Here is a 25893-nt window from a genome sequence, read left to right on the forward strand (position 1 = left end):
CCGCTTTTGAATGTAGATAGTAGAGTTGCATTGTAATTATGTTGAATTATTAATGAAGTATTATTTTAAATTTAAAGGTTGAAATTTCAATTTAAATTAAATTCAATGCTGTCTATTTTTTCCTGGGGAGGTGTGCAAGTATTCAACAAAAGGATTTTTTTCATAAACCCAGTGTTTTAAAGTAAAATTGTATTAACATTCATAATGTACAACGAGACTGTTTCTCTTTCTTATTACTATTTACGTTTCCCTATCAATCGAAAATGCTCCGGTTTTAGGTGATAGTGGGGGTTACTCCGAGATTTGAAGTGACTTTAGTCACTTGTGAAGTGAGGATACATTGCTTCAGTCCATTTGGCATTGGCTGTGGTATTTGAGGCATTTACCTTTCGTCCAATAAACGAAACGCCGATCACTACGTCTATCAGACACCGGGTTGGTCACTATGTAGAGCAAACCATCCACCAAACTGGTAGTTTTCTGCATAATTCCAAAAGGATTCTGGGAATAATTTAAAGGGAATTCCAAGGGCATCACGAAACTAATTTCAAGAAATTTTTCAGAAAAAGCAAAATTTTAAGACCATTCAGAGATGCATTTCAAATAGAATTAAAGTCAATTTTAAATAGAATTATGGACGGAAGCGTCGAAGAATATCTAAGGTTGTAGTTCATGCTTTTTTGCATTGATCTGCAGACAATTTCTAGACTGCTACACTGCCAGAGAGAACTGATTTAAAAAAAAATCTGATATAATCTCTATGAAGGGAAATCAAGCCAAAGGGAAATCCTGTAAAGGGTTTTGAGTAAATTTTAAAGGTAGTTAAGGTAGGGCTTTCTTCAGAACGCTAAATAATAGCACACACAATAAGAGGGGGTCCACAATTTTGCACCTATTTGATGCCAAATTTCGTAATAGCTACCGATTGAGTAAACATTGTCAACGCATATCTATTATTTTTCATTAGAAAACGGGCTGTTTCTGTGGAGGGAAAAAAGGATTTCCCTATCACAGATTACAGATTTCGGTACCAAGCACTGAAATTATCAATCTGTACCTCTATTTATGCTTTTAGATTAGCATTGTGAGTTCATCCTACTTGGAGAAGTATGCTATGGAACGGCTTGCTATACTGCGCCTTAATTATAATATCCCGAATTTTTTGCTGATGAATGCGGGGCATAGCAAGCCGTTCCATGACATAATTCTTCTTGTAGGAGGGACTTACAATGCTTATCTAAAAGCATGAAAGCAGTTAGAGGTAATGCGTCACCATTGGTACAGCTTGGGACGCTGGATAAGGTTCTTCAACTCGAGGTAGAAAATTCAAATTAAGATCTAACAAATTCAAATTAATGTTTAACAAATGCACACGTTCGACGCTTAACTATGATGCTTACTAGTAAATTGACATGGGAGGGTTAAATCTCGGATGTAATACAACCTCCGCTTAAGCGCCAGGCAAGCTTTATCTTGCCGCGAAGGAGCACGTTTCTCGACAAAGAATCCCGTACCCGGCTGCGAGACCTCAGGGCGAGTCCTTAACTGTTGCCTTAACCCACGGCCGAAACTTCTACACCCAAACACCAACGACGAATGGACCTACCAAACCAGTTCAACTTCCAGGGTGGGTAGGTTTCCTTTGAAGGTTTGCCTACCCAGAGCCTATTCTACTCGTCCCGAAACCGAAAACTGCAACAAACGATATCTCTCCACCAAACTTAAGACTCGTCAAGAATGCGAACACACTAACTAAAGATCCTGATGTTTATTAGGCGAAACATTTTTCAAAGGAAAGACATTCGTTTGTATATTATCTATCGACTCGAAAGTGTTTTTATAGTAGGGTTAGTATAATTGTACAATTTGGTTCGGTCTTACTTGTTTTCTTCCTCTTTCCTGATCCTTTTAATCCTGTTCCTGAACTCCCTGATCCTTATCCTCTTCCCTCGTCGTCCTACGTTGTGCACGTGACCTCCTGCAAGTGCACTTGCCGACGAAATTCAAACGTGTAATACTTCGAACTTGACTACTTGGCTATCTGCCAGCGACTAGCCGCAACAGGGCGTTACTAGAATGGCGAATGGTGAGCTCAACGCTAGGGTCTTCACCTGGCGGAAAGTGTGCAAAACCGCGTGTGGTGAATAAAGCGATGCGACGGACGGTTGGGATACCCGGACCACGTTGATGATTCTCGTCAATGAGAGTGCGAGGTTAGGACTGGCTATGTTGTATGCCTCATCGGCCGAAGACGCCCGTTATATGTGGCTAACGATTAGAACGGACCCCGTGGCGCCTTAGGGGTGCACCTTCACTCAAAGGAAGTTATGGCAACCGTACACACAAGGTACAATACTGTACGGAATTACTTCTAAGGCACGTTTTTTAAAAAGCTTAACTATGTGCACTGGAAATCGTTCTTTAAAATTTCTAGCATTACGTGCAATAGCACGGTACTCGTTTTTCCTTGGCACTAACTATGTCGCACAATTTCACTACTATTGGCTTGCACTAGAGTTTTATCAGCCTACCGAACTTTTCGATCCTGACTTTTCCGCGGTCTGGGCCTGAGAGATCGCCTATTGCAAAACTCATGGGCCTTTACCTCAAATATTCCGACGATTCCCGAGATCGTTATTCTTCGTCGTTTTTCGTGTGTATCCGTTTTCAAACGCACAGATTACAAGATCTAAATTAAGCCTCTACTGTGGAATTGCAACGAGAAGGGACCAGAGACGCGGAACGCGAGTTTGCTACACGGAGAAAGTATTACATGCATTTAATTATTTGTATCCCTTGGTTTATTAATTTATTTGATAAGGCTCAACCGAATTAACTTTACAGAGCCGAGGATTCTTGGTCACTATACAATACATCTTAAAACTATAGTCAAAAGGTACAACACAATAAACACTTTATCTTCCGCTATCCAAAAAGCCTCCTCCATCAGAACTGGAGCCGCTTCCAGTAGTTTCATTGTATGGCAAATTGTTGTACGCCAACAAGGGTCAGAGCGCGTCCATTGCAGCAATGGACGCAAAACGTGGTCAGCACTCACACACTCATCACGAAACGGTTGCTTTCCAAAGTCGACGACGCATCGATCGAAAGAACTGCTGATGAAGAACAATGAGAAGGACCACACAATGGTTGCTGCCGAGAAAACAGACGATCGCGTAGCACACATCGAGAGTGGCCTGCTTTTGTCGACAGCCGAGTGAACACTGTTTTATCCCTTGGTGATTTTGTTTTATTGTTTGTGTACTTGTAACATCGTTACGTACTATCAAAACATTTAACAGGTTGAGCTCCTGTATACGAGCTTTTGCTTTGATCTTGAAGTTGAGTAACTGAATCCCCTTAATTTTCAATTGATGTAACACATACTTATTCGAAACCAAACGTTTGATCTTCTTCCCCTACTTTGCGGACATATAAACTAAAATTGTGTTCAATATTGAAAGTACCGTCTTCTGATAAGGAAAACACAGCTGCCTGTTACGTTATCATAAAATGCAACTTTCACTCTCGTCTTTGTTCAAAGACGCCAGCTCCAGGTGTTGATTGTTTTCAATGGCATCGTGGAAAGTTTGACATCGTGTCCCGAAGTATGTGTTTGGCCCGTGTCCTGGTCGAAAGGCGTGTTGTCGGTGGTCTAGTGTGTTACGATCGTTGAAGAAATTAGTGAGGCGACGGTTTATCATTCTCTTCATTATTTTAGAGCTGCAGCCCGTGAGGGAGATCGGGCGATGGGTACGACCAAGCATCGGAAGGGAATCGTTCAGCCACTCCTTATTCATGAGCTCAAGCAACTTGATCTTTCCCTTTAGCTCTAGGGCAAAGGCGAGTTCTCTGAGGCTAAAAGGTTGGTTGATGGCAGAATCCATATCGTCGTCAGGGATAGTGATGTTGGCGATGGAGTCGTTGGACGCATTGTGTTTTCGACGGAATTCCACCGAATAACCATCTATCGCTGACAGGAATTGAAAATATGTGCCGAGCTGGTCGGCAACCGTGCCAGACTCGGGTGTTGTTGAATTGCCGATCTTTAGGGCTATCCCTTGATATATCCACTTACTTTCCTCCACAATTCAGAAGCCGGTTGGCTGGAGTTGATACTGTTAAGGAGTCTCGGTCCACCTAGATGCCTGGCCTCCTCCCGATCGAGGTTATTAGAGGGGAATATCTTTGCCGTTCGAAAGGACTTGCGTCTGGCTTTGACGGCGGTTTTCGCTTCGGGTGTCCACCACTGCCGCGGTTGGGGCTGGTCTTAGAGATCGAAGTGGTTGCTGCTTCGACGATGACTTCCGTGGTTCAATCAGCCTGCTGACAGATCCAGCGTCCTTAGACGGGGTCCATGAGGATAAATATGGCTTCCTGAGCAAAGTCCGACATCAAAACGAACGCGAACAAACGGCGAACTTAAAATTATCAAACGTTGTTGCAAGAACATTAAAACAAACCTTGATATGGGATTTCCAAAACTGTTTGGACTATCTCAGTCTGTTATTCTTATGATTTTCAAATGGAAACGTAGTAGAGGGCGCATAGAGGCCGTTCCGAAAATATCCACATTGTAAGGTATTTCACAGGTTTTTGTAAACCAATCGCCGCCATCTTGGATTCCAAAATGGCATCGGACATCGATTTTCGGCATCTACATGTCGTCCCCGTTCCGAAAATACCCATATTGTAGGGTATTCCACACTTTTTCATAACCCGAGTTCTGCCATCGTGGATTTCAAAATGGCGTCGGAAATTGATTTTTCCGAAAATACCCATAGTGTAGTTTTTTTGGATGTGCCAGAATGGATTCGTTTAGAAGAAAAGATAAAAATTTTAGGTATATGATATCAAAATCACAGTAAATCAATGATTGAGTTGAATTGGGAAGGATTACTTTAAAACCTATGATTTGTTTTATGGAACAATCAATTTCGAAATTTAAATCTAATACAAAAAGTTGTATATTTGAACACATATATGCATCGTCAAAAATTTGGTATGTAGCCTCAACTGTTCCAATTGATTAGAAATCTATTGCAAAAATTAAAAACATGTATGGAAACTTTTTGTGGCATCGAATTTCATACAGGGTCGCTTTTGATCAACTTTGCCTCCCAAAAAGATTGGGAGGATTGGGATTGATTTCGCTTGAGCACAAATGTAAGGCATTATTAATTAATAGATATATTAGATTGAAGGCAATCGCACCATTTTTTCACACATTTACTGATAATTTAATGAATCCACCGAACATAAAATAAATAACACTAAATTCTCTTTACTTAAAAAATGTATGTTTAGAACTACCATACTTACACGAAAATTTAAAAGAAAACCCATCATCAATTAGCTTGTACAGCAACTATATAGCTCGACTACCAAAACCACACATAATGGTGAAGTTTTCACAATACAACTGGGGCAAAATATGGATATAGATAGGAAGATTTCATCATCATCATTTCATGGAAATATGATAGGAAGATTTCATCAGAATACCAAGTTTCATGGTGTGAATGAGAAAATCTCATGTGCGGAACAACAATTCCTCTTTGGTAGAGCGGGCAGTAAAATGTGTGTTTATTGTCCTCAAGAGGTTGAGGATATAGAACACAGGTATGCTGGTTGCAAAAAAGTGCAAAATTGTTGGTAGTATTCTCTAACACAACTAAAATTATTCAACAGAACTCAAACTAGAAACACAGGATTCAATCAGTTTAAATTTCCGGAGTTGACTGTTTTAAGGACAAAAGAAAGGAGAAAAGCTGCAAAAATATTTCTTGAAAATCTCAAATATGTACAGGATGGAGCTAGGGACGATTTAGATGTAAACGAACTAACATTTCTCTTAACCTATATCTAATACATCTCTTAAGATATACGATCATTTATAAAATATTATGTAATATGTAAAACAACAAACAACCAGAAATAAACACGTTTTAAGAAAAAGAAAATATGAAACCTTGCAAGCTTGGTTAATACTAGTGATAGTTATAATGTTAATCTACAGTGATTTTTTTGTAATCGATAATCTCCTAACACGTTCTTGTACGCATTACCCGATTCACTACCAGATTGCATCGTCTGTTGATGCAATGCTCTATAACGTCCATAACAATTTTGTATTCCACTGAGCGATCATAATTATCATCACCCAAACGATAATCATTTCCTCAACCAAAACAACACTGCATATCGTTATTCACAAACCCATTCAAACCAAAAATGGGCCAACTATTTTCGGTTCCATCATAGCTGGCAAGCCAACGTCAACAACCGCGCAGCTTAATTATTTATTCATTTGGCATCGGCAGTCGCGCGAGTACAAGCTTCATTCATTCATTTATTCATCCACTCGTTCACCCGGCCCATAAACACTTCATCCGAGCCGGACTTGTCTCTGGACAAAGACTTTGACGCCCGGCTCATGGCTACCGAAGTCATACCGAAATCAAGTGTAGACTTAATTGTTATGATAATAAACTCGATTTGCCCCCGCAACTTCAAGTTGGTACTAAATACACGGAATCCATGGTTTAGATTACCATGTAAATGTCTTTTCGCTCCGCTGCGTTTACAATACAGTAAATGCGCGCTTTTCTTTTCTTTTGTTGCATGTGAATTGCTTTATATATACTGGTGGTCAGATAACTGCACGTTGAAAAGAAGAAGGGATATGGAAAAATGTTGATGTAGAGGAAATGGCTCTAATGTTGGCCCATATGGTTCGATTAAGATCTCCTGTTCTTCAATAATGCGTCATCTGGACAATACAAATTTTTATTTTTAGTTGCTAGTGAAACATGCTATCCGTTGAAGAGTATGCATGGGCCCAATATTAGGGACATTAACCCTATGTTATTTATTTTGTAATACATCCATCAGTGTAAATATTGACATCGTATCTGAAGGTATTTGCAATCATTTCAAACAGATTTTTACTACATTGAGTCTGTTTTTTGAAGTATTTCATAAACATATTCCCTATCTTCGTGCAAATAAGCTGTCTTTGTAGTTTGTCCAAGGGAAGTAAATTTTATAAAAAAAAAAATATTAAGCAAAATTATTAAAGTACACGGTAAAAAATTGTGACATCTAATCCAAATGCTCTTGCACTTGACTCAGTCTGTCATGTGGCACTACGAATCGAAGTGATTTATCATTGATTTTCAAGTGATTTGCGTTTTGAAACAAAGTGAATTGTCGTTGAAAAATATGTACTGTAAATCAAAATGATCATCATTTGAATTGGTACCACTGTTTTCATTCATTTTCATAGTTTTGTTTTTGGAAGCAAATGTCAAAAACGCACATCCTAAACATTACTCGCGAAGATGACATGTCAACAACAAATTAAGTCAAGTGAGAGAAGCGATAATTCTTCATTTCCACCCGAAATAATTTGCATTCTAGAGCGTGAGTATTATGAAATTGATGCGGTATTCAATAATAGTGTATAATAGAACCTCTATTACAAAACATTGTCAAACTTATCAAATTTATTGCTGAATGTCTCGCCTTGCTTCTACTATAAGCCTTGCAATGTTGTTCAATATCACTTGGAGACATGTGATCTGGGTAGTTATATGATACATGTTCTATGGTCACATTCTGAATAACATATAACTTGGACTGCAGTATTCTCAAGGCAATATATTTATTTATAAATTAGATAAATTAGTTAAACTTAAAGTGATACATTGTTAATAACAGTATGGTTGATATTTTGAGTTCAAAGCACAGCACATCAACAACGAGGTGCAATACAATTTAAAATTAAGTGATTTGCTATTGATTTCATCGTGCTTCTAAAAGATCTCTTCCAAAGGATCTGCACATCGAACTGCAAAGTTTAGCAAGTAGTGCAAATTCAACAGCAAATCACTTTACATGAAAATGATGTTTTTTTTTACCGTATAATCTGAATTTTCATTGAGTTATACTCTCCAATTAGGTTGTTTACAAATCAATCCCCACGGTGGAGCATTATATGGGAGTGAGCTGCGAACAAATAGATTTATAGCGGTAACCTCCATCGAGGATAATACGCCAATCTTGAATTATCCTCGCTTTTGCGAAGTACCATTTCGTTTTATCCTCAATTTTTAGCTCGGATACCCAGCGAATGAGAACGACCCAAATTTGAGTTCAGCGATGCGTAGATTTGCCTCATATTTTTCCAGGTTTGTCCAGGAAAAATCCCAAATATGAGAAAAAGTAATTATTGGATTCACCCAGTCTATTGGTACTACTCCTAAAATGAGTAAAGTTTTCGTCGATTTTCCTCATTATCCGGAAGATTTTGACGTAAAACTACGTCTTTGTCGAGTATACTGGGGTACAAATCAAAAAATATGTGTGGTGAAATAGTGTTAGGTTTTGAACGCTTGTAACTTTGTCATTTATAGATGAAATTAAAATCCAAAAAACGCCAATCGATAGGATATCACTTAACGAATCTGCTGAAATAAATACTTTGCCAATTTTTAATCAAAAGACTTTTGAAAAATGTGCAAATGATAATTTTATCACTGTTTCATGAACTAAACGTTTTCTCCAAACCCAGTCATCATAAACGAATACCACTTGATTGCACATCATTCTGCTTGAACCTGAAAAGATATAAAACAGCGCTACTTTCCTACCTCTTCTCATCATTCTTTGCTTGAACGTCAAGCAGTACAGTTCGGTCTTTGCTCGCTCTGTCGAGTGGTTCGATTAACCTATAGTTCGTTACAAACGTTCGCAGATATACTGCACGTTGAGTCGTCAGTAGTGTCGGTCGCATCGCGTGATGGGAAGACAGCGCTCCGGAGCAGACTTCGTGACCAAGCGGAGAAGAAAAACAGTGGTGAGGGTAGCTCGGTACCTACCTCAAATAGGTACGCTACTCTTCCCACCGATGTTGGGAATACCAACGCAGTCCCGGTGAAGCGGACGAAAAAGAGGAAGAAGAATCAAGGACAGTCTGATGGTACGAGCGGACGCGACGATGTTACCGCGACGAACGCCAGCGACATCGGTGATTTCGGCGACGCCGTCGAAACCGAGAATGCTGCCGGCCCGAGTGCGATGAAAATCAAGCTTCCTCCACTGGTGGTGAAGCAAGTACCACTCAACACGCTGATTGACGATCTCTCATCGCTGGGCGTTGCAGCTGAGTTTAAGCTCGGCAGGATCGGCACCAAGGTGATGCTGCGAACAAAAGCGGAGTACGAAGTGGCCGTGAAATATCTGAAGGATTCCAAGGCAGAATTCTTCACGCACGACACCCCCGCACAGTGGTCGGAGATGCCAATTTAGTGAACTTAATTGTTTTGTGATCAAACCGTTGACTTAATCCAAAAACTGTCTTCAGAAGAATTGTTTACAAAAACATTGCGCATATTATTACGATTTTCAATATTTGTCATGGCACACTATGAAAAAGTTAAGAAAAATAACTTTTTTTGCAAAAGAGATAGAAGGGTTATTTTTTGAGCAAAGTTGTAGTACTTACAAAAATATGAAACTTTGTTGAAGGCATCAAATTTGTATGACGAATACTTGTGAAGATATGAAGCGTTTTTGATGGAAACCCCCTTAAATTCAGTTTTTTATGTATAACTTTTTTTATAAACGTTTTTTAAGTAAACAATGTTGTAAATAAATGTAAACAACATACAAATACATATTTTTGCTGAAGACAGTTTGTCGCTTAAATCATCCCTTTCAAAGTTAGAGTACTTTTTACATATATTTTTCCTTAATTTCAGCTGCATATAGGGGAGAAGGTGGCAAACCGGGACACAGCACCAAGTGCTCTTTTTAAAGCTTAGACTCTGTACTACAAAGTAGTGAAGGTTTGGTTAGCGCCAATTCATAAGTGAGTGAATAGGGTCACGTTGAATATTCACGTGTTTGGCCTTTTTCTATATAAAAATAACCCTGTCTCCTCATTTATGAACGGTAAATTACGGATTATAGAAACAGATATTATCAAACTCATCCGTGAACAACAAGGAAATTTTCTGTATGTATGCATTAACAAAAAATTTTCTAAGACAAGCACTTTGTGTGCTTAGTGTACTACAGTTGTCAATATATATTTTCGTTAGAAAAGAGTGAAATTAAAGCGGTGGTGCAAAACCCTATACCATCCTCAACAACATACTGCCGACCCGTGCGAATTCAGTTGGTTAGTAAGACAACTGAAGCTACCCTCATAGAAAAAGAGCATGTAGATAATAAGTTCCAAAATTTTCGCCCATCAGAATTCGAAATCAATGGTCGTCGCATCCGAGTCGAATATAGGCTACATATGACCATGATTGATGGCAAAGTTGTTAATGCTGTTACGACCACCAAATCAGCACAGCGATGTAATATCTGCAAGACTACACCCACTCAAATGAATAATATTCAAAATGTTCTTTTGCGACCAATCGATGGAGAAGTATTTCAGTTTGGATTATCAGTTCTCCATGCAAAAATCAAATAATAAAAATGTAATATAACGTTGTTCAATCCATTCAAAATTTGACAAATTGTTACACATTTTTCAAATAATTTTTACACTTGGGCTACAAAATAGAAGTCAAAAAATGGAGATGTACTGGACCTGATGCCGAAAAAGTTAAAGTCCGCAAGCAGCTTATCCGACAACGCTTCAAACAAGAATTGGGACTTCTTGTTGATATGCCACGCGGCAACGTGGGAATACTGCACGACGTTTTTTTGTGAATGCAGCAGTTCCTGCAGAGATTTTGGGTGTCGACCTGCAGGTGATAGAACGTTGCTCAACTTTTTTGCTTGTATTGTCTTCCGGACGAGAAATCAATGCATCTAAGTTCAAGAACTATTGTCTAGAAAAAACTCAGTTGTTAGTAACCCTATACCCTTGGTTTTACTTGCCCGCCACGGTCCCTAAGATTTTAATGCACGGTTCAGACATAATTCTCCATTTCAATGTTCCTATCGGACAGACCACGTTGTCAAGTAGTTTTGGCGTGACTTTATAACAGCGATTTCACAAAACTGGACCAACTAAATTCTGTTTTATTTCTAAGTTCGAGTGGTAGTAAACGTCTTTGTATCTGAAGAGGCACAAAAGTCGCTAAATAAAGTACTGAAAAGGTTCAGACTAGATCACACTCGAAAATCATCACGAACTACAGTAAACGGTGATCTCATGCGGCGAATATTAGTTTCTTCAGATCCACCTATTGCTGGTTTGCGTGTAAAATCTCAGAAGAAGGACAAAGAGTTTTCCGAAGATGCACAATTTACGTTATATTTTTCAGACAGCGAAGAGGAAACAGATGAAAAGTGAATCATGTAATCATGTTAAATTCTCAGAAAAATTATTATTGTTAAACTACAGATAAAACTACCTAACAGCAAGATAATTATGTTCTTCTTGACTCGCGCGGATAAATGAAAGTGAAAGTAAATTCAAAAACCATTTTTAATCCACAATAACCTACATACTCTTCCTCACATACACACTTAAATGGACACATACAGAAAATTTCCTTGTTGGTCACGGATGAGTTTGATAATATCTGTTTCTATAATCCGTAATTTACCGTTCATAAATGAGGAGACAGGGTTATGTTTATATAGAAAAAGGCCAAACACGTGAACATTCAACGTGACCCTATTCACTCACTTATGAATTGGCGCTAACCAAACCTTCACTACTTTGTAGTACAGAGTCTAAGCTTTAAAAAGAACACTTGGTGCTGTGTCCCAGTTTGCCACCTTCTCCCCTATATGCAGCTGAAATTAAAGAAAAATAAATAAAAAAAGTACTATAACATTGAAAGGAATGATTTTAGCCACATACTGTATTCAGCAAAAATATGTATTTGTATGTTGTTTACATTTATTTACAACATTGTTTACTTAAAAAAACATTTATAAAAAAGTTATACATAAAAAACTGAATTTAAGGGGGTTTCCATCAAAATCGCTTCATATCTTCACAAGTATTCGTCATACAAATTTGATGTCTTCAACAAAGTTTCATATTTTTGTAAGTACTACAACTTTGCTCAAGAAATTACCCTTCTATCTCTTTTGCAAAAAAAGTTATTTTTCTTAATTTTTTCATAGTATGCCATGACAAATATTGAAAATCGTAATAATATGCGCAATGTTTTTGTAAACAATTCTTCTGAAGACAGTTTTTGGATTAAGTCAACGGTTTGACCACAAAACAATTAAGTTCACCAAATTGGCATTTCCGACCACTGTGCCCCGGTGAGAATCCCTTCAAGGTAGTCATCAGGGGTCTACCAAATTTCGACCCCAAGATGGTCGAAGCTGAAATCAACCGGTACAAGCTAGCCCCAATCGCTGTATTCCGAATGACAAGGAGAGACGAAAACGTGAAGACGTACCCGGATGGCCTCTTCCTGGTGCACTTCCAGAAAGGGACGGTGGCTCTCAATGCGCTGCAAGCCATCCGATCGATCTACTCCATCATCGTACGATGGGAGCCATACCGTGGCGGTCATCGTGACGTAACGCGGTGCCTCAATTTTGGTCACGGTACCCGCAACTGCAACATCAAGCCACGCAGCAGCAACTGCGCTCAAGAACACGCCACTTCCAACTGCCCTGCGGATGGAGCCGTGGCGTTAAAATGCGCCAACTGTGGTGGTGCACATCAAGGTTCCGACAGACAGTGCTCCAAACGCGAGGACTTCAAACGCATCCGAAAGCAGGCGTCAAGCAACAATCAACCAGGACGCAAGAAGGACAAAACCCCAGCATTCAGGACGGAGGATTTTCCGCCTCTTCGTGCTCCTCAGCAAAAGCAAGCAAATTCGCGGGTGCATACCGCTCAAGCAACTTCCGGTGATTCTGCTGGCTAAAGCTTTCCATCCCCCCTGGATTCTGGAGACAACCAACAGCGCAAAACAACAACCCCGATCTGTTCTCAGCGGATGAACTGATGGAAATCTTCGTCAACATGTCCGGTGCTCTTCGTAAGTGCCGCAATAAGCCCGAACAGATCCAAGTGCTCGGTAAGTTCATCATCCAGTATGGCGTCTAAACCGCTAACTATCGTCACCTGGAATGCTTGCTCTGTAAGAGCAAAAAAGATTGAGCTTGCCGACTTCCTCCGCAAGCACAGCATCGACGTGGGCCTTCTAACCGAGACCCATCTAAAGTCCGGCGACAGCTTCTGGTTGCCTGACCACAACATTATCCGGCTTGATCGCACCAGCTCCAGGGGGGGTGGTGTTGCGGTCGTCGTCAAGAAAGGAATAAAATACCACACTCTGTCTCATATCCGCACCTCTATCATCGAGGCCCTTGGTGTGGAGGTGGAGTCGTTGACTGGATACGTCCAGTTCATCGCCGTCTACTGCCCTCGACAGTGTGCCGCCAGCAGTGGACTAGCGGCTAAATTTAAGAAGGACCTGTCCACCATCACCCGTACCGGTTCCCGCTTCGTAGTTTGAGGAGATCTGAATGCTCGCCATGAGGCCTGGTGGAACTACCAGCAGAACCAGAACGGTCGTCTCCTGTTCGACCACTCACAGCATGGGCTGTACTCCGTTTGGTTTTCGGATGAACCAACATTCATCTCACCGGCGGGCAACTCATCGACGCTAGACCTGTTCCTGGCAAATTACGGCTTGTCCAAGCCGGTAGCCTTGAACGAACTCAGCTCCGACCACCAACCGGTGGTGGCTGAACTGAGCTGCAACGTGGCTCCTGCTTCAAGCCTGCGCAAGAACTACCATCGCGTAAACTGGGCCCAGTTTGGACGCGTGGTAGACAGGTACATCATCGACAACCCGCCGCTTGACACCGTGGAGGACATCGACCGAGCGTTGGAGGGACTCCACCAAGCCATAACCGTGGCTGACGAGGCGTGCGTCCGACAAGTTCCTGTGAGGGGTAAGTTTATTGCCATTGATTCCCACACCCAACTTTTGATTCGCCTGAGAAATGTTCGTAGACGCCAGTTTCAGAGGACTGGAGATCTGGGCAAAAAACGTGAAATGGCCGATCTGAACAGACAGATTGTTTCCAGAATGGACTCACTCCGAAATGAAAGTTTCGGGCGTGTTGTCCAGAATCTGGACGACCGCTCCGGACCATTCTGGAAGGTAGCCAAGGTCCTGAAAACTCATCCCAAACCCATTCCACCAGAGTCGAAAATGATGACGATCGGCTTTTAATCACCCCACAGGAGAAAGCAAATGCGATCGGCAAACATGTCGCTTCATCGCATTTGCTTGGCTCGACTATCCAAAGTCCGCTCGATGATCAGGTTGCGCAATGCGTTCAAAACCTTGATGCCTCCCCTTGTGTCGTGCCTCCGGCGGATATGATTACAGTACAACATATTTGCTCAGCGCTGAAATGCACCAAGAACATGAAGGCTTTCGGGTTTGACGGTATATTCAATTTGATCTTAAAGAGACTCAGCATGAAAGTGCAGTCTCTTCTAACCACTATATTCAACAGATGCTTGGAACTGCAATACTTTCCAAGCATCTAGAAAGTAGCAAAAATCATAACAATCCCCAAACCCGGTAAGGATCCAACATTGGTGGTATCCTTGACTAACAAAAGAACAAGAAATAGTACATTGGTTTTGCCAGAAAATGCTCAACATCTGGTACTTCGTTAAGTGTTATTACGCTTGTTTCTTTATTTTTGTGAAATATGCCTCGAGAATATAATATTTGTTTCGTAAATATATATGCTTCGTTACATTTAAAGCTTTCAGAGTCAATCCGTACAATGACAGTTTACTTAAAGGTTGTTCCCCATGATAATTTACACGAAACGAAAATCAATTATTTAATTCATGTGTTTCACTTATACATTTTTGCCAAAGCATCAGCCTTATACATTCCATAAGACAAACCACATAGGTTCTATTAGAATGCATAAATGGTATGTGTGCCCGCATATACATTTCATTTGACAAATGATCTTTATTAACTTTTTGCAAGGCGTCTGCTTATTAGTTGACTTATACATTTTATGAATAATCAGCAATGGAAATTTGCAAAAAGGTATAAGGAGATTTATATCCGTGTATACTCGATATAGGGTGTCTCACACAAAAAAAAAACATAATTAATTCTATCTCTTTTACTTTACATTCTACAAAAAAGTTGTGCAAAGAAGACTTTAAGATCTAGTCAAAACCTACAATTTTTATGAAGACAATATGTTGTTATGTTTAGACATTTTTGAGTTACAGGTAATTTTCAAGTTTTTTTAGGGAATTTTTAAAATTGATTTATTCAAATTTAAAGAAAGTTGTCCTCGCAGTTTTTTCCTCAAATATTTCTTTAAGTATGGCGTTTCAGATGATACCACAAGAAAAATTTTAGCGATCCAACTCCATGTGATATAAGCATTTTAACGCCACTTGGTTTTTTGTGCAAAATAGTCTATAATGTTTTAACGTTAAGACTTATCAACATGCTTTGTTGAGCAAGAACGTGCACCAATATTTGTTCTACAAGTCTTTTGAAGATCATTTTCTAAAAGAAAATGGTTCAAAAAAGAAAACTGCTTTTTTAGGGACACCCTAATTAAATACTTTATAAATGCTTTAAAACAGTCAACTTAAGAGATAGATAAATGGTGTGTTCAGCAAAGTTGTCTAAAATCATATTTTGTACAACTTTGCACAGCAATTTAACTACCTATAACCTGAAACAAAAAAGTTAGAACTTGAATTTGGATTTAAACGAGGACCACCCTAACCAGATTTTTGCTCAAAAGAAGCATGGTATGATAACAAACAACTTCTCTCATGAAACTTAGCATCTAAAATGAACAACAACTGAGAAAACAATTTTTTCCTGCTAAATTGTCGATTCGGACCATAGTGCAATCATCAGCTAGTACGGGTGATGAATAACATCCGAAGTAACAAAGCTGTATCCGAAATAAATCGAATGCAGAATCGGGACGTTCTTCCGTGGGTCGTATAGGCCGACATTACATTCATTTCCCCTACATTATTCAGGTTTTTGAAACTTAATACAGATTGAGTACAGATTTTTACCAATTGGTTCCTGAAACTTAACATAAAATAAACAAAATTATTTTCGAGTGTGTGTATCTTGTTATGATGATATCGACAAACCAACATGAAACTTAAACTTAAATCTTGATCGATAATCCATAACGGCCGATTCAAATGTGCAGCGATCCCAAGTTACAATTTGGGGTTTATGAGGGTTCTGTAGATCATGATGCAGACTTGTAGAATACTATAAAACCTCGATAAAACTTTCAATGTTTCTTGGGCTCCCGTTTGCCAAAACCATAGAAATGTTTTACCTAGGTAAACATAATTTGACCGTGTCTACTCATAAATTTTGTACGCGTGTTCGTGGCTAGGATAAATATTTTCCGCGAACACGACGGCAGATGTCAGTGTTATGCTTTTATCAGAAATGTGTAAGATCATTCATGTCAGTTTGTCGGTGATTATGGTACGTTTCTACAAGCAGAAAAATTTACCGTCGAAACAAAAATATTTGAGGTAAATTTAAACGTAAACTCAGCCACCCACATTAGATCCGGATCTGACGAGTTGCGTTAAGGTTACAGCTAAATCTATGGATTAATGACAAATTAACGTCAACGCAACGCAAACTGATCTAATCTCATCAGTAGGGTTAACTCTTTTTGAATTCTCCACCGAATTCCCTTAGAATGCTCCCTGAAATTTTTTCTGACTTGTTTTAGAGATCCATGGAATTCTACTCACAGTATCCACATTAGTCTCTTCTAAATTTGCTTAGGATTCACTTTTAGTTTTCTTTGAAATTTTCTTAAAATACTTCTCAAAATGACCTGAAATTCCTTGTCAAATTCCATTGATTGCACTCCGCAGAACTTGTCCAGAATTATCCTCAGAATTCCTCTATTATTGCGTTCTTAAGGGGTATTTAGGTAAATGCATATTCGTAATCTGCCTCTAAAATGCAAACGAAATAAAAAATTCCAATAATTTTGGTACTTTGAAACTATTTTAAATCCCATTGATTAGCAAAAATCACCATCTTAGTGACCCTTGGTGAGAATTTGCTTCGGAGCGAGCTGTCAGTGGGTTAGTTAAGTGTCAAACAATACAGTCATGATTTAAATCTTGATTTAAAAATCTAGACGAAAGTCCATGGGTTCGAAAATAACTTCGTTGTACTCAGAAAGCGGGCGATCTTGTTTTCCGTGCTGATCACCAATGCTTCCGACGCCAGGAAGGCAGCTCCCACACCTGGACCCTACCTATCGACCCATCAACTCATGAACCGGGGACCAACGGCTTTACTTTCCTTCCGAAGGAGATGTCATGCCTAAGAACATCCCGGCGGTGCCAACTGGGATTGAACCAAGGCCTGCTGGGTGAGAGGTAATCACGCTTACCACTACACCACCGGTGCCGATTCATCCAAGAACCTTGATTTTTTTTTTTAATTCTGAGATCTATTAAAAAGTCAGAAATCTCGCAAAGTTTAAAAATGTAGAAATCTCTATCCTTAAAATATATTCTCGTGTAATGTTCACAAAGTTTCTTAGTCCGAGAATTCAAATGTTATTCCATCGATCTAATAGTTTTCCAACAGAATTTCTCTGCTCAATCTATCAATCTGTCCATCGAATCTATCTTCTCCTCGGAAGTGCTCTGAATCTCTCCTTGACAGATCTCTGAACTTCTCTTCGGAAGCTTTGTGAACCTTGGACGTTCTCTGATCGTATTATGAACATCCTGTCAGAAGTACGGAAAATCTCTGAATGCCTCGTCACAAGTTATCAGAACTTGTTGTCAGAAAGTCTTGGAATTTCTCAACGGAAGTTTTCAGAACCTGTCGTCGGCAGTACTCTGAACTTTTCTTTGGAACTACGGGAAATTTTAATGAAGTTCTGTGAACTTAAGAGAAGTTCTGGGAAATTTTCGTCACAAGTTGTGTTTACTTCTTATCGGAAGTTCTGTGAACTTCTTGTCGGAACTTCATGGAACATAAATGAAGTTCTGTTAACTTATCACAACTTCACTTTAGAAGATCTCTGAACTTGTCGTCGGAAGTACTCTGAATGTTTCGTCGAAAGTACTCTAAACTTTTCCATTGAACTTCCAAGAAGTTCTGTGAACTTGTCGTCGGAAGACCTTTAAACTTCTCGACGGAAATACTCTGAATTTCTCGTCGGAACTTTAATAAATTTCTATGAACTTCAGGTAAATTCTGTGAAACTTCAGGGAAGTTCTGATAAAATTTTATTCAAAAGTACTTTGAACTTCTTAGTGGAAGTTCTCATACGATCTCATCGAAAGTTCTCTGAGCTTGTTGTCGAAAATTCCTTTATCTTCTCGTTGCTGCTGCTTGTCGGAAGATCTCTGAACTTCTCTTAGGAAGTACGCTTTACTTCTAGTCGGAAGATCTCCGAACATCTTGTTGGATTGTTAGTGATTGATTTAAGGGTGTGGACTTGTGACTTAAAGGTGACTGTTTTGAACTGGTTGGCAAATCGCTGGGACTCGTTGAACAGTACACAAGAGAGGCACCACTTGACAAATGCAAACCTGTTCGATTAATAAGTGGGAGCTGCTTTATAATTGACGGTAAATGGCGGCGCTCTGATGATCCGGGAGAGCTTGAAGAGCCTGGCATCAATCCCGAGTAGCACATTTCCGTCACAATAAGTTGCAGCAACTTGTTTATGACTGATATAAGTTGTATAGAAGTTGCCACAACCGATTTGTGACAAGCGTGCTGCTAGGAATGTTCCATCTAGGTAATTTAAAGAGCATATCCCCCTTATCAGTGGAACAGTCCTGTATTGTCAGGTGGCGCCTCTCCTGCGTACTCTTCAACGAGACCCAGCGATCTGCCGACCAGTCCAAACTACTCTCCCTCAAGTCCACTAATAAGTTCGATATCACAAACGCGTGAGATTATGCTGGCGATGAGAAGCGTGATCCTTGATCATCAATCCGCAGTCCAGCATCTTCAAAATAATCTTCTTACACGACGTTAAAGATCCAAATGCCTTTGTTGTCGCATGATCATATGTTATCATACCTGCCGGATCGGCGGTGTCAGTGTAGTAGCGGTAAGCGTGATTACCTCTCAACCCTCAGGCCTGGGTTCAATCCCAGTCGGCGCCGCCGGGATGTTCTGCGGCATAACATCTCTGGTCACGCCTTCCTTCGTTGATCCCCGGTTCATGAGTTGATAGATCGATAGGTAGGGTCCAGGTGTGGAAGCTGCATCCCTGGCGTCGGTAGCATTGGTGTTCAGCACGGAAAACAAGATCGACGGAAAACAAATCAAGAAAAAAATCGTCATCAATCACTACAGAGTGTTACGTCTCCTGGATGGCATCATCGTCTTGGATGGTATGTTTTTTGATGTGTGGACTACGATTTACGGGAAGGCACAGGGGGTGAATCTTAAATCTAAAATTGCGACCGTCACTAAAAGGTGTTAGGTTTTGAATGCTTATAGCTTTGTCATTTATAGAGAAAATTGAAATCCAAATAAACCAATCGCAAGGAAATAGCTCTGTAAATCTGCTGAAATTGAAACATTTTCAATTTGCCATAGTAAACTTTTGGAAAATGCACAAATAAAAAGTGATAATCTTATCACTATTTTAATGAAATAAACGTTTTCCCCAAACCCAGCCGTCATAATCGAGTACCACTTGGTTGCGCATCGTTCTGCTTGAACATGTAAAGTTATAAACTTTCATCTCTCTATGCCTATATTTTCAATTTTATCAACTTTACGTAACAACCCCCTTCCTTAGTAACAATTTGCAATTGTAAATTGTAAATGTAAATTCTGGTCCACCCCCTCTTCTTTGAGCGTAATGTAATGTTTGAACCGGCTTATATCATGTAATATACACGCTATTTTGAGGCTACTCATTTTTGAGTCAAAAACTTCAAGGGACAGCCTTATGGGGTTGTACGCAACGGTGACGTAGGACAAAGTGGTCTTATATAATAAATATTATTTGTTAACTGCACAGCAGGAGCTTGTGTTTTGCGTAGGAATAGGAATTTGAGAGGGGTTCTCCCTGTTTATACTCTTTAGCATGACGCGTCCACAGCTACTCACGATTCTGATCAATAGCGGTGCGGCTTCTCCCTCCTTCTATGCATGTTCATGTGGGCTGCAGCTCACTACTTGCAGGCAGCCTTTCGTTGTGTAATGGAGAACATCACCCTTCACCACGCGGTGATTAAATAAACATCGTTTGATGAGACCGGATGGAATTCAACATTGAAATCTGTGCTTGGGAAATCGCTTTTCGCAGGCAATCGGGGATAATTTTTTAAAAATATTTATGCAGCTGAGTTATTAGCGTTCAAAATCTTTCATAATTTTGTTAAATGTTCGATTCTCGGTTTTCACAAAGTGTACCCCCGTGTATAAATCACAGACGTAGTCCTAAGTCAAAGTCCAGCCAAGAGGGAAGTTACCCATAAATGAGTTATCATGCTTTTACTCTAATATGGAGAAACTGGGTAACGGTTACTCAGATGATGACATTTGTCAACTGAGTAAACCTTACCCATTTCGATAGAAACAAATGTATGCCCCATAAATGCTTTATAACTAAATTATTTCGTCCAGGAAGGATATTAAAAAATCATTTTGAAAATGATAATTCTGTATTTATTGAAACCAACAAACTATTTGTTAAAGTTGTATACCTCACCAACTACCTGCTGATAGCTTTCGCCATCCAGACTATTTCGTAGCTGCTCCATTTTCATTGCTTCACTTCTAAAAACTTATTTTAGCCTGTTCAGAGCTTCAAAGTGCGCCACTTTGAACTTAGGGAAAAAATATATATCAGAACCATTTACCCAGAATCTGGGTTGATTCCACTCATTGGAGCTATGCCAGTTTACTCATTTTTTGACAACTCCATACATCATGCAAAAATGAGTGCCATCTACCTAGTCACTGAGTAGCCTCAAAATAGCGTGTAGGCTGTCTTGTAATGAGCACTCATACATCTAGTATTCACTGGAAATCCTTTAACATGGTATAAGCCACAGGGCCTTATTACGGCTGTCACTACACGGTGATAAGGAAGTGATACTCAGAATAAGAGCCGTGATTGCCGTACAAATCAAATGGGAATCACTTCACCATGACGACAAGTGACAAGTTTCCACCGTGAAGTGACATCCGTAATAAGCCTCGTAGTCTGTACGGGGTATAAGATGTCGATAGAAAGAAACTCTATCTACTATTTACAATTCATGCAATATTACTCAGGAGTGCTTGTGTGATTATGATCAAACGTTCTATAAATGACAAATTTCACGCCAAATCGACAAATGGTTGACGGCACCCTCTCAGATTTCAATGAAATTTTTCTAAGAAACTTTGCATTTTTTTTTATTAAAAAAAATAACCGACATTATAAAAGGGCCGTGTTTGTGACGTAACACTACGTCTTTGTGAACTATACTGGGGTGTAAATTAAAAAAATGTTGTGACGAAATAGTGTCAGATTTTTCTAAATTGAACTGGCTTCGTTAAACAAGATAGAAGTAGGTATTTGAGGACGGTTTTCAACGTCAACAGCAGATCCTAAAGCAGCAATGAACAGAATATTTAGCAAAGAGCAAACTTCCTTTATCAAATGGCATTGTTAGTTTGCGTAGGTGTGTTTTGATTCTGTAGAAATTTAAGTTACGTTTTGTTGTTCCGCCTATTTCCATTGTTGGTCTGTTGCTCTTCATCCACCTGCATCACTGAATACACCTTGACATTCTCTACTATTCGAGAGAGAATGACTGCGTGCTTTCTAAGTTGTATCCTCTCTCGGTGGCTGCCGAATGGTGTATTAAAAGTTAACCTTAGAGATTTTAGAGAATCTGGATCGGTGTCAAAAATTAATAATTTAAATCTTGATTTATCATTGGGGTGAATGTGATCGATAAGTTCCTCTTTCAGAGTATATTTTTCAAAATTAATTAGCCCTGTTCACATCGTAAAGTAAGCTTCTTACTATACATATTTTCCTCGTGACTGAACATCTCACCAAGGAGATGAAAATCAAAATCGATCGATTAAACCAATAGTTTCTTCATTCGACCAATCGATCCGATACCCTCCCACTGATACAATCCAGGCCAAATTCTGTTGCTTTGTATCACTTCCAACCGTAACCTAATTACACGTATAGTTTCCCGAAAAAAAAATACCGTAAATACTAATCCGATACCCTAACCTAGCTGTCGCGAAAGGGACCCGGGGGGTGGTGCCTGGGGCTGGCAGCTTGCAGCACGTAAACGATGGTGATTAACTTCGTTAGCATGCGGGAGTTTTCTCACTTTGATCCGTTTGTTATTCTCCTTCGCCTAAAGCGTGAACGTCCCATTGAAGGCACACGAGTGCTCTCTATTCTTAGCCTGTTGGGTGTCATGACAGGTGGAATGAGAAGCATCCAAAACGTAGATACTATTACAAGTCGGCTACACGGAAAAACTCTTACTTTTCGACACTTTTCGTCAATAGGAAACCTATCGGCACAACAATGTCTAGACCTTCAGCCATTTTGGCACAGTTCCAACGTTCTACTTTTCGTCGTCTGAAAGACTAATCCGGATAGAAGTCGCTGCTTTTGAAGTGCTTTCAATGTGATACTTTCCGAATTTTGAGGTGGCAAGTGGCCAAAACTGACGTGATATGAAATTCGATTCCTACCCATTTTTCCGTTCCAATAATCCGTTGAAGCTTGTTCAGGGCAGGAACTTGTACTGCTTCGAACTGACACTTGCTTCGGTAGAATTTAGTTTTGAAGAACACTACTGCCAGTCACTCTCTCACATACGTTCGCTTCCACTATTCAAGCACAATCACTGTAATTAAGCCGATCGCTTCCCTCCTTGCGTCCGTCTTTCGAACAACCCATCAGTTGTATATAATTCTTGTCACGCTTGAATGTACCCAGAAAAAAAACTGGTAGCGTTCTAGAACGCACTTGTCAGTCCCACGCTGCTACCGACACCCTCACTTGAAGCAACCCCTTATGAAACCATCTTGCTCCACTTCACAGAAACCTCTTCTTCAAGCATCACAAATCACCTCCCAATCCGAGAGCGCTGATCAAAGTTCAAAATTCAAAACTCCAAAACAACGCAACCACGCGACGTCCCGAAATTGGTACGACACCCGTTCCCGGCCAAGTTCCAACTGCGACTGTTGGTCTGGAATCGAGTCGAGGCCCAACGAGTTCGAATACAAGTCGTTCTCAACCGCAAAATAATGATGAATTAGTCTGGAGTTGGTGCACCACCAGCAGCCTACTTGCTCGACTTGCACACAGTGTAGTTTTTCATACCCGGAGAGGGGTCGTGCTACTGCCGCTCGCTGCCCTGCTACCTGTTTGTTTTCATTCGCAGCGAGTAGTGCAAGGGGGAAATGAGAGTGCGGTTGGGTGATCTGTCTCTCTCATTGCCTGCTAGGGAGGAGATTGATCGTGGCGGGGGTGCTAACAGAGAACCGGGTGAGACAAACAGTTCTTTTGTTGGTGGATTTTTTTTTAATTAGGCGACCAAGTGATTCTGAATGCGATGTGGGAGCTGATTGATTGTGGGAAATTCTGTTGCAGTTGTGCAGATGTAGATGTCGTTGCGTTTGCATGATTCGATTTTTAATGGGAAAAGTCGAAATTCGTTATTCAAAATTCTATTCAATTGGGTTCTTTAAGGGTAAATGCATATTCGTAATCTGCATTAAAAATGGAGCCCTAACCCAAAATTTCATCAATTTTGGTACACTGGAACTATTTTAAATAAGTACGATTACATTAGCAAAAATCACCTTATTTGCGCCCCTCGGTGTCACTTTGTATGGGACCGAGCTGTCAGTTTGTCGTTTCAAACAGTGAAGTTATTATTTTGTTTTAAATCTTGATTTAAAAATCGAGATGAAAGTGTGTGGGTTCGAAAAAAATATCGCTGTGCTCAGAAAACGAAGCTCTTTCAGAAAATATATAAAAACCGAAGTAATTTTCAAAAATTTCATGCCAAAATTTCAAAAAATTTAGGAAAAGATTATATTTTACGATGTTGGTCAACTCTTAAGTGTCCATTGTGTACATTTCAGAAAGTTTACATTTTTGATAAGCTTTCAAATACACATAAATTTATAAATCTTAAAATGACTGTTTCAGCTATTGAAGTTTTTAACAGTAACCTAATTTGTTGACGAAAATATTGGATTATTTTCAGTATGTCATGTCTGTCATGGTGGTTACTCATAGTTACTCTATGAGTAACCAGCTCCTCAAAATGATTTTTGGACGCAGGCATTTTGCTCTACATTCGCTCATCTAATCCAGGCTACAACATGCATAAGGGACGCCATTCTAAATTGCTATGCGCTCATATGAGTAAAATATAGCTGCAAACATACAGCATCGATAATTTGATGTCTTCATCCAGAATAAGTCTTCGCTCTTAAATATGACATGGATGTATAACAATTTCAATTTGAAAAAAATGCCTCAAATGTGCTATGAAAAAGCAAGGGCAAATCGGCGGGTCCAGACGAACTCGGGTACCCCCTACTAACACACCTACCGATCGAAGGGCAAGTGCTGATGCTTGACCTCTTCAACAAACTCTGGACCACCGACTCCTATCCAGCATCATGGAGCTAGAGCCTAGTCATCCCAATACCGAAGTCGAATGAAACCACGAAGGACACGACGAAATTCCGGCCCATCGCACTCACTTCCTGCATGAGTAAGGTCTTCGAGCGGATGGTGAACCGCACGCTCAAGACATTCCTGGAGAACAGCAATTTGCTCGACCATCGACAACACGCCTTTCGGCAAGGATTCGGCACCTCTACTTATTTCGCCACTCTGGGAGACGTGCTGAAAGAAGCCTTCGACCAGGGACACCACACCGAAATGGTCTTTCTAGACATCTCCAAGGCATTTAACAGGACCTGGACTTGCCAAACTCGTCAGCTGGGGACTTAAGGGACACATAGTACACTTCGTTCGGAATTTCCTCACTGAGCGTGATTTCCGTGTTGCTATCGGAAACGCCAAATCTAGGAGTTTTCAGAAGGAAACAGGGGCCCCCCAGGGATCAGTGATCTGCCACAGCGAGCAGGAGGTAATGAGTTCAATTTCAAGTTCCGCCCGCTTTGTAACTTTGATAAATTGACAATCACGGTTACCAAACGTAAATCGGCTTATACTTTCTACTAATAAACGTCCAGCCATCCCGTAACAATTAAAAGAGGTCATAGGGGCAGTTCCAATAACTAGAAATTTAAGGAAGCTCATAAATAATCAGGGAAGTTCAGCGATCTTTAGGGAAGTTTCGTTAAATTTGAAACAGTTCTGCGAACTTCAGAGCTGAAAGTTCCATGAATATCAGAAAAATTTAGTAAAGGGGAAATCAACTATGCACACTGTGCCGAAACACAGTATGGCACTCTTTTCGGCACGTTAAGGCTGACACGAACAATCTATCTATATATATAAAAATGAATTTCTGTCTGTCTGACCCTTATAGACTCGGAAACTACTGAACCGATTGGCGTGAAAATTTGTATACAGGAGTTTTTGGGGCCATGAAAGGTTCTTATGATAGTTCGAGACCCCTCCCTCTTCTGTAAGGGGGAGCTCCCATACAAATGAAACATAAATTTCTGCATAACTCGAGAACTAATCAAGCAAATGGAACCAAATTAGGCATGTGGGGGCGAGTGTGGGGGTATAAGGAAATAATCATAGGGGGTAGCCCCTTAGATAATAGGGGGGGGGGGCTACGTACAATATAGCATGCTTTTTTTTTAAATCGGCGCATAAACTCAAGCTAATATTGAATCCCGAGCAAGACCGGGCACACTCAGCTAG

At 40.0% G+C, this 25893-nt stretch overlaps 1 protein-coding gene across 4 annotated transcripts in view; it reads right to left on the reverse strand.

The window, feature by feature from the left end:
- OtopLa (Otopetrin-like a) overlaps positions 1-23191 on the reverse strand; it is a 131141-nt gene extending 107950 nt beyond the window's left edge. For all 4 annotated transcript variants that reach the window (XM_065235234.1, XM_065235232.1, XM_065235233.1 and 1 more), the window contains exon 1: positions 22719-23191. The gene's annotated coding sequence lies outside the window, so the exon portion shown is untranslated. The remainder of the gene's footprint in view (positions 1-22718) is intronic.
- Positions 23192-25893: the final 2702 nt, after the last annotated feature.

The sequence above is a fragment of the Ochlerotatus camptorhynchus genome, unplaced genomic scaffold (genome assembly GCF_037179485.1).
Source record: "Ochlerotatus camptorhynchus isolate MF236.1 unplaced genomic scaffold, CSIRO-AGI_Acam_v1.1 ptg000467l, whole genome shotgun sequence".
NCBI classification, from domain to species: Eukaryota; Metazoa; Arthropoda; class Insecta; order Diptera; family Culicidae; genus Ochlerotatus; species Ochlerotatus camptorhynchus.